Source organism: Pinus tabuliformis, chromosome 7 (genome assembly GCF_031772625.1).
Source record: "Pinus tabuliformis cultivar Carrire ecotype Pingquan chromosome 7, CPIR1, whole genome shotgun sequence".
Lineage (NCBI taxonomy): Eukaryota > Viridiplantae > Streptophyta > Pinopsida > Pinales > Pinaceae > Pinus > Pinus tabuliformis.
In genome coordinates this window covers 913960742-913971947 of record NC_142293.1, presented here as the reverse complement: position 1 = coordinate 913971947, position 11206 = coordinate 913960742, and positions in this window count along the sequence as shown.

Here is an 11206-nt window from a genome sequence, read left to right as displayed (position 1 = left end):
CTTTAATGGTATTTGTTGTTAACAATCTCACACATACAAGTGATTGGTGTTCAATCCTCTTTTCTTGAACTATTTGCCCAAAAGAAAAAAGAAAAAAACACATTTATTTAAGAGATACAACTAGAATATGCCCTAGACTATGAAAAGTCACCAAACAACAAAATATTGCAACCCTAGTCTAAATCATTGTAACACAACCTTGTACAATGTAAATCTAGAAATAAAATGCCTACTATATGAGGGTATGAACCATGGTCTACAAAATTGTGTGACTGTCCTTATTCATTGATTTATGGTTTCGTTTACCAATGGGGTATTGAAGGCACCCGAGGGTAGTATAGATAATTGATGGACTCGCCTTATACAAGATTTTCAACGGTAGAATGTGCACCAAAATGATCATGTGTCAAGATCTCCCCTGTCTAACAATGTAAATTATATGTTAAGAAACTAAGAAGGTGTCCGTCCTATAAGATAGTATCAAGTTCAGGTTGCCCTCCTACGGGACAATATCAAGTTTATCATATCTCACAGCAGAAATCATGCACAATATTATGTAAACTAATGTATCCACATTATTATAAACCTATACACAATGCTATGTGATCATCATATTATATGAACCAATGTCATATTTTTAGGCAACTATGAACAAGCATGACACCCCACACACATTTTATAATTTTAGTGACCACAAATTATTTATGCACATACAAAACATGAGCAACTCATTATCCATACCAATTAATTGTGACCACATTTTATAGGAAATTTACTGTACATATTCTTCTTCTTAAATACTAATGGGAAATGGAGTTTGGGACAATACTCAACTCCCAACTATTGACTTGCTGCAATCCAGCCCCTTGTGCAGTTGTCACCCCTGGGCTTGACTTCAGGGCATGAGAAGACTATTCCAAGATCAAGCTTCCATATGTGTTAGGGATTCCAAAGGTTTAGTTTACCTCCACCATTCAACCAAAGAGCATTTAGTTGCAAGCTAATCCAGGGACTTCATAGGTATGCAACCTCCACACACTAGCTAATTTATCGCCACGATAACTCCACGCAATGAAAGGAATATAGAGTTACATGCTAGTTCAGGGACTCCAGGGGTATGTAACCCCCACCCATTAGCCAATTTACTGCCACAACAACTCCACCCAATGAAGGGAACCCAAAGTCTACTACCAAAATTGATTGAAATGAACAAGAGAAAGTTGGGATCTCTCTCTACTTTCTAGGAATCCAGGGTGCTAACTCCACTTGGCTGTCTAGGGAGTCTAGAGAACACTATCCCCACCCTATAGCCCCAAGAATCCTGAGGTTTACATCCTCACCCAGAAGAGAGTTTGCCTATTCTCCTCTATTCAAATATCATTTCCTCGTCTCTTATGAATGTAGTTGCACTAAAATATTCCTTTTGCTCTATTCTGTAGACAAAAACTCCCACTAATGTCCATGAACTATTTTCCTTAACTTCCTAACTACCATTTGATTCAAAAATATATTCTACTAGGATTATTGTGTGCTCCTGGTGGACAACCTCCAACTGTTCTCTTTTCTCTACATATATATCTGATACCTCAGCTTTAGTTATCTTTCTCTCTCTATATCTCCATTTCTACATAGCTTGTTTCCCTCCCTCCCATTTCTCATGTTGAATCTTGCCTGCTAGTAATTAGTGTCTAGTATGGCCCAGGCCTTCTAGACCAACCAAAAATATTCCACTTGTCCTCTATCTCCAGATTTATTTATTTATTTGTTGATTGGCCCTATCATCATTGATTGGTTTTGTGTCTACTAGCCCAATCTTGCAGGCCAATCAACCTAATGCCACTTAGCCTTTTTTTCTCCTTTCCTATTATTTGTCAACAACAAAAATGTGTCTATGCAATAAAAAATATTATGAGTCTTGAAGTCAATTGTACCTTTTTTTTTCCCTTTGCCCATGTGTCTATATCCTCATATATATATATATATATATATATATATATATATATAGGGAGAGGGAGAGAGAGAGAGAGAGAGAGAGAGAGACACACACACACACACACCATTTATATAAAATACAAAATGACTAGAGAAACATTCACCCTATCTACGAGAGTGCAAAATGACCCGACAACATTTACAATGTCCTCACAAGTACCAGACAGGGTGTACAACAATATACATATATATTACTTCGAATTGTTTACACTATTTATGCTAGTGCAAAATGACGAGGGAAAAAATCACAATTTCTACAAAAGCGTAAGATGATTAGGGAAATATTTACAATGTCTACACAAGTGCGAAGTGACCAGGGTCATTACACACTTAAAGTAAATGTGCATCTTCAAAGAAGTTCTTTTTGTATTGCATAATGATTGTGAGCTCAATCTTCCCTGTGAAGTTGATTTGATAAATATATGGAAGTGATTAATTGTAGTAGGGGAATACCTTGATTGTGGCACAAGTATGGAGCATGTAAGAAGGTGTTTAAAACACTTAGTGCCATAGAAGTGAAACTATGATGAAAGACAATGAAGAATATGTATTGGGAAAAATGAATAAATGTATGGAGATGAGTGTTTATAGTGAAACTTTTCTACACCATATTGTAATGCAAGTTTTCATTGAATTAATATTCTATAGTTCTAAAGATTTTGGGCATGAGAATGGCCCAACGAAGGTCCTTTCCTTAATGATGTGAATCGAATCTTCATAGGCCTTTCAAAACCACATTTTTATTCAGTGATTCAAGCCCCAAGATGCAATCTTTGCATTTGCTTCTTTTTATTTTTTGAATGATTTGGGATCCCCATCAATGGATTTGCAAACCCCTAGATGATAAATTTTGTATCTCTAGAGTCATAAGTTGAGTATTAAGATTGATTCCATATCACAATTTAACTACACTTTGGAGCAATCCTCATGTTGGCAAACACACCTTTGGTAATCTTCCTCTTGGTGTGGTAAGCCCACGTTCCCCATTCCTCATTGGAAGGTGAGATTACCATGATTTCTTAAGCAAGTACCCCTTACATTGGCACAAGCCAATCTTTGCCTTAGAAAACCCATGTGATGGCTTGAACGACCTTCAAGTGTAGTTTTGTCTTCATTGTAGAGTAAACATCATAACCTTGCATGTTAAGAATTTTTTTCGTATCATTGGTTAAGTTTATACTTGCACAATATGTATCCTTCATCACTTGAGGAGTGGAATTTGGCACAATACACTATCCTGTACTGCAACAGAGTAAAAGTTGAAGTGACACACGTAGCTAGATCATATAGAAATGGAATTGTAGAGTGATGAACTCTTTCGTGCCTCCGAGAAGTTTAAACTCTAAGAAGAAATCAAGACCACAACCCTTAAATTAATGCACCCATAAGGACCATGCCTATTACAATTGTGCCCATAAAATCTTAGCGAGATAAAATTTGACTCATGCATAAGTTAATCCCCTCCCCACACACCTTGTTCACTACAACCATAGATTCTTTCTCATTCACTAGTTACTCAATCAAGCACATGCTAATATGTTTTCAATCACATAATACTATTCCACACACACACACACCTTGTTCACTACAACCATGGATTCTTTATCATTCACTAGTTACTCAATCAAGCACATGCTAATATGTTTTCAATCACATAATACCAGTCCACTTGAGGGTGAAGTATTGAAAAAAGTTTTGAATAAGTAAAAATGGTGTTATGCAACCAATTCACAAAATAGAAGAAAAGATAGAGCAACGACTTCAAAATCAACATCTTTGAGGGGGCAACCTCCTTTACATTACACAAATGAACAATTCTTGGATGATACAAATGACAAAACCTCCTTTCTATATATAGGAGTCTAAGGGGTCATAATATAGTCAAAGCCGACATAACAATAATAATGTAAGGGCACAACAATAACAATAGTGGGCTTCTATGAGGCACAATAATAACAATATGAGGACAACATGGGCACAACAATAACAATAAGGGCTACGATGACGATAATAATAAGGGGATACACTAGTATTATAGGGGCCAGCAAATGGTTTATGAGTTTATATATATATATATTACATGTTTTACTTTAAAAATGCATAATAACTATTTTGAAAAGTTTTCAATAATAAAAATGATTTATGATTTTAATAATATATTATATATTTTTTTATATTTTCATAATACTATGTGTCTATTTAAAAAATGCATAATAACTTTATTGAATACAATGACAAAATGGTGGTGAATTTATAACATCACATATGTAATTGAATTTTTGTCATATTTAGGGGGAGCCAGGAACGAGAGGGGTGCTTTATGGCCCCGATGGAAAAATGGAGAGGAAATTTGCTTGGGGGTTGGGAGCAACATCAAATAACCAAGCAGAGGTCTTAGCCCTCTAGCAAGGACCGAACATAACAACCTCGAGAAGAATTCAACAGTTATGTGTAGTAGGAGACTCAATGATCACAATTCAAAAGTGCCAGAATCTCTCCAAAGTCCTCGAAGATAATCTGTCACTGATATACTATCAAATTTGGATGCTTTCCAAGAGATTTGATGCTCTTGAATTTTATCATGTAAAGAAGGAGAACAATCAAGCAATGGACGAGCAAGACAATAAGGGAGTGAAGCTTGGGCAAGGGGTCATTATAAATGACCAAGGTGAAACAAATATATCTCATATTCCACGAATATGCAGGGTGCATGGTTTGTGTTCCACTCTACAAGGCAACAAAGAGAACCATGGGCTAGCAGGCCATTAATGATCTCCCCAAAGCCCAAGACAATGTAGGCCCTCGAGGAGTGAAACAATCATGCGTAGGATAACAAGGCTAAATGCTCCATTTGGAAGCCATGGTATAAAAATTTCATGTTGAAGGACATGTGGATTCTACTATGGGAAGTATTAGATCTTCACCTTAGACCATGCATGGTAGGTACTCCTTTTGCTCTAGAGAAGTTAGTTCTTCAAGTAAGTATAGAAAGAATGACTACAATAGGGACGGCATATCGAGAAAATTTGGTTCCGAAATAGAATGCCAGCATTCAATACACAAAGCTCAAATTTGGAGGAGGTTTGTATCACAATATGTATTATAAAGGAAGCTTGCAACTCACCAGAATGTTGCTGGTTCGCATTAGAATCAAAGCAATTGGTGCCATGGCATCTTCAATTAGTAATGGTGATGGGAACGTGATAGAGGAACAATTGGAGACGGTTAAGGTTGAGTTGTTGACTCTTATTGATAAGGTAAGTGAATAACTCATCTCAGAGGCTTTCTCCCACTTCGTTCTGGTCACTCATCATCTGGAGGATATGTGCGGGAATGTAGAGCATCTTCAACTTTTAGCTGATAATTTGGCCACCAAACTGGAAAATATCACCAACAAAGTGGACAACATTAAGGTAACAGTGGAAAATGCAACCCTAGGTGTCCTTAAGGAGGTCTTTGGAATAGCGAAAGATTCTCCTTAGGATGATCATGATGCTTGGTAGGCCGTTGAAGCCCCTAAAACGACACCTACATTCCCTCTCCATATGGAAATTAGCGAGGAGCCAATGAAAAGATAGGATGTTGAAAAGGTAGGAAGCATGTATATTTAAGTTTAATATGTAATTTTTTTGAATGTTCTATAAGTATGTAGTAATATGTGGAGTCTTTTGGAGGCTCTACAAGGTGACCGTTGTAAATAGCATAGTTAAAACTAGGCAGGGTAGATGCAGGTTTTTTTTGTGAACAAGATTGGAACTTTGATAATGAAGAATTGTCTCTGATTGTAAAGGAGCTGGTCTATTTCCAGTTAGATCAAAATAAATCTACCCGTTTCTTTAAAAAAATTGTAATCTTTATAATTGTTAATATATTTATATTTATTTTTCATATATATTTTTGTATAATGGTGATATTAACTTATGGTGCCTTATAAATAAAGGTGAAACTTAAACTAAAACGTATCACATGTTATTAATAATGTCTTACCCTCTATTTCATAACATCTATCATCTCTTGGTCCAATTTTTTTGATAATCATTATGTCCCATTTTATGTTCCATGATTTCCATTACATCTTAACCTACGTCTCATGATGTTCATCATGTCCAAGATACTTATTATTTTATAATTGGACCAAAACCTTGAACTCCATTATAATATTTTTACATCATTTAGAACATAAATGCATCATAAATTAACTCACTTAAACTACCACTTATTAAAATAACCACATTTTTTTTAAATCTACATATTCTATTAATTCATAAAACAATTACATCGTGAAGAGCTCGGGTTCAAAACGTCATCAACCTCATTCCTCCCAAACTTGTTGGCCAGATGGTAATGACAAAAAAAACGCTGAAAGTAACAACAAAAAACTTAAGGACCATAGACAGTTTGCCCAAAGTAACGAGAAACGCCCAAGGATCAAAATACAACCCACAATCATTTTTAATCAGTTAGACTACTCGAAGTCGAGTCATCCAGACCATTTCCATGTGGTAGACGAAAAGCTTTGTGTACGTGTGCCTCCATATGAGCCATCATACCTTCAAACTTGTCCAACCTCTCTTAAAGCTGCTTCTATCCTCGACGAAGAGAGATCAATTGATCCATTATGTGCCATTGATTGTGTTGGAGGTCGTTCATAAGGGAAATGATCTCATTACAATCATCACGTTGGTCATGAGCCAACTACTCCACCACTGTTGAAACCTGGCGTATATGTGCCTCTAAAGAATTGAAGGGTTGAGGTAAGTCATCTCGTCTTGACGAGGTGGCTGCCTGCTGCCCTACCCCTTCTCCATCAGCATGTTGCTCCACTCGATGCACTACCCCTTGGTTGCGAGGACCAATGCTTCTCTGAGCCCGTCCTTGCTGGTACTACATGGTGCTCCAGTTGGTCACCACACACAACCCACACAAAAAGTCCAAACTAGAAATCCAACTACCAAGAAGGATGAACTTCCCACATAACTAAGGCATCACATCGATTGACTAGCCTAATCCCCTCTCGAACAACCAAATTTCATAATTCCCTTTGTTGCAAAGTCTATCACCCTTTGACCCCTAAATCACATCAAACCAACTACCCCGCTCTCTAGACCCAACCCACCAACAACAATGCCCCAAACTTGCACTACTATAGGCCCCCCTACCCAACAATAAACATTCGAACCCCTCCACGTAAAATGAAATTATGAGAGCTCCCAATTTGCGCTCTGCTTCTCCAAAGACAAATGAATATAGAGACAAGGGGTGTGAGCCACACATGGACTTCCACCAACTTCTATGGTGTTAGGCCCCTATACTACTAGTGTAACCCCTTATTGTTATTAGTACAACCCCATTATTATATTGTTGTACCCATGTAGTCCCCATATTGTTATTATTGTGCCCCATAGAAGCCCACTATTGTTATCATTGTGCCCTTACATTATTATTGTTATGTCGGCTCTGATTATATTATGACCCCTTAGACTCCTATATATAGAAAGGAGGTCTTTTCATTTGTATCATCAAAGAATCATTCATTTCTGTAATGTAAAGGAGGTTGCCCCCTCGAAGACACTGAATTCTAAGGCGTTGATCTATCTTTTCTATCTTTTTGTGAGCTAGTTTCATAACATTTGGTATCAAAGCTTTGGATTCTAGGGTTTCGCTGCTCCAAATAGGTTATCGTGGCATTTTCGCTATAATTTTTTTTTGCGACATTTCAGAAGTAAACAAAAAAAACCCATTTGAGAAGAAATCACGCTGAACCTCGTGTCCAAGTTTCAGAGCTTTTCGTGCTAGATTTGCGGAGATATGATCTAAGGAAGTTGGCCTTTTTGTAGACTCCCGAATTACATTCCAAACATGTGACCTTGGGAAAATCATCATAACTATCTCTCTGGGCATTAGATTGCAATTTTGTAAGAAGTTACAGAAAGAGGACGAACTTTAGTTTCTTGTGTATAATTTTCAGATCCTAAGGTAAAAATAGTGACACGTGGCACTTCATACAAGTTCGCTCTTCTGAAAAGCTATATAATCAGGTCATGTTGGGAGATTGTGCATAACTCTTTCTTGGAGAATTTGAATTCGATCAGACTGGTGGCATTGGAAAGAGGACGCAGAGGGCTACAGCAGGTCGCAATTTCAGAACTTAAAGATCCGAAAGTACAGAGTTACAGTCGTTTCAAGATCGAGCTCCTAAAATCAAGAAAAAGCGAGATGAGTAAGTTTGATGGAAAGGATCCAATAAATTGGATACTACAGATGGAGAAATATTTCGATCTACATGAGGTGCAACTATTACAAAAGGTACATATTGCATCTTCATATTTAGAACCGGATCATTTTTTATGGTATAAAGGGCTTTGTTCTCATAGACCACTTGTTATGTGGTCAATTTTCACGGAGAAAATGATAGCACATTATGAGGATACAAAGAGAAACTCCTTCTTTAGCCAATTGATAAATCTCAAACAAAAGGGTTCAATGGAAGAGAACATTGAGGACTTTCAAAAATTGAATAGAAGGGTAAATTATATTCCAGAGAAGCAAATGATTGATGTCTTCATAGGGACTTTAAAGGATAATGTTCAACATGAGGTTCGTTTTTGGGAACCTGATTCATTGGAGGAGGCATTCGAGTTGGCAAGAAAATTTGAAAGCGAAATTATGGAAACAAGGAATCCCACCACTCATGACTATAATTATGAAAATGTTTCTTCTCCTAACCTTCCACAACCTACAAGGATTACACTGCAACAATTGGAAGAGAAAAGAGAAAAGGGGCTTTGTTACAATTGTGATAACAAATCCACTAAAGGTCATAAGTGTGCTGAGAAGAAATTATTTTACATAGAGTATGAAGAGGAGGAAAAAAAGGATCAAGAAACATCAAAAGAAGAGGCTATACGCTAGGAACAAACCCCAGAGAAAGAAGAAATGAATCTGACCATATCTTGTAAAGCATTGACAAGAATTACCACTCCTCAAACTCTCAAGATAGAAGGACATATCAAGAAGAAAAAGGTTCAAGAAGTGAGAGATCATATTGAGAAAGCAAAAATGAATCCAACCATATCTTGTAATGCATTGGCTGGAATTACCATTCCTCAAACTATCAATATAGAAGGACATATCCAGAAGAAAAATGTTCAAGAAGTGAAATATCACACCAAGCATCAAGAAATGAATCCGACCATATCTTGTAAAGCATTGGAAGAAATTATCACTCCTCAAACTCTTAAGATAGAAGGACATATCAAGAAGAAAAAGGTTTAAGTAGTGAAAGATCACATCGAGCATCAACAACAAGTTCTCCAACTTTTAAAGGATAATGCCACTTTGGTGCAGAATCGAATGAAACAACAGGTAGATCAACATCGCAGTGAAATTTTTTTTGATGTAGGTGATTGGGTATTTTTATGGCTACATCTCAAGCAAGCTATTTATGAGAAGGAAATGTTGGCAATACTACATGCACTTAAGAAATGGCGACCTTACCCAATGGGAAGACACTTCAAGGTAAAAATGGATCATGATAGTCTTAAATACTTTTTAGAACAAATATTATCTTTAGAAGAACAAAAAAATGGGTCACAAATATGTTGGATCATGACTTTGAGATCATCTACAGAAAAAGGAAGAATTTTTTTGTTTCAGATGCATTGTCAAGAAAGAATGAGGATGTGGAAGAATTGTTTTGTGCTATTTCTATTATCCAACCAGATTGGATAAACGAAGCAAGGGATGAATGGAAGAAGGACAAAGAAGTGTGGCCACTCATTCAAAAGTTGCAGAATATCCCAATTCAAACAATATTGCCAGAACTTGAAGAGGAAGGAAAAATCATATTGGAACCTGGAGCAGTCACAGAAACAAGAACCCGACAGCTAGGAAATCGATCAATTTCAGAGTATCTCATCAAGTGGAAGAACTTACCCGCTGAATATTCCACATGGGAGGACAAGAATTTTATACAGAAGCATCAAGAACTACTCAAGCGTTCAGGCAACACTTTTTGAAGGAGAGGGGCCTGTTTGGCCCCTATACTACTAGTGTAACCCCTTATTGTTATTAGTACAACCCCATTATTATATTGTTGTACCCATGTAGTCCCCATATTGTTATTATTCTGCCCCATAGAAGCCCACTATTGTTATCATTGTGCCCGTACATTATTATTGTTATGTCGGCTCTGATTATATTATGACCCATTAGACTCCTATATATAGAAAGGAGGTATATTTCATTTGTATAATTAAAGAATCATTCATTTGTGTAATGCAAAGGAGGTTGCCCCCTCAAAGAGGTTGAATTCTAAGGCGTTGATCTATCTTTTCTATCTTTTTGTGAGTTGGTTTCATAACATATGGCTACCTCGACCAAACACCACTACAAAGACCCTACCAAGCAAAAGTTGAACATAAATGAAAATCAAACAAGGAACTGTTACCTGCTCCAAAGAAAAAGAAAAAAATCTCCATGGTCGATGTGCAAGCAACACCACCACCTAGGTAACCCACACATTCCAACACCAACAATCTTCCCACAACTGGAACTACCCACAACGAACCAAAGTCCTGAATGGTTATACCTGGAACCATCTCATTGATAGAATTACCAACATTTAGCCTTGAATTCCTACTCAGTTTCGACCTTGCAAATTGGAGGGCAAGGTAGAGCTGTGATAGATAGCCACCTTGCACTCCAAGTACGAGAATCCGCTTCGATGTCTCACTGCCCATTCCCTGAGACCAATCGTCAAGAGCCGCTGCCAACCAAACTACACAAATAACTAGCACTGCTTCTCGAAAGTTTTTATCTCACTTGTCAGCGGAAGCTTCACCAACATGCCTCCACATTTAATTGCCGCATAGGAAGGGAGTAAATGCCCCCTCTTGAACCCCTATCCCGTCGTTCATCAGATAATTAAAATAACCACATTATAACAATATATATACAATCTAATAAATTCAAATCAAAATCATGACATTATAAATCACATGATAAGATAAATATATACCAACTAATAATTAAAAGTAGCTCTCATGTTATATGTTATTTTCATGCACAACAATATTGTAATGGCCCTAATAACTTTAGCAACTCTCAATGTGACTCAAAGTTAAGATGGACGTGTCTTACTTAATATACATAATTAAGACCTTTGTTCATAATGAACTTTTAATTTTCCATCACAATCATAAGTATGAAACCC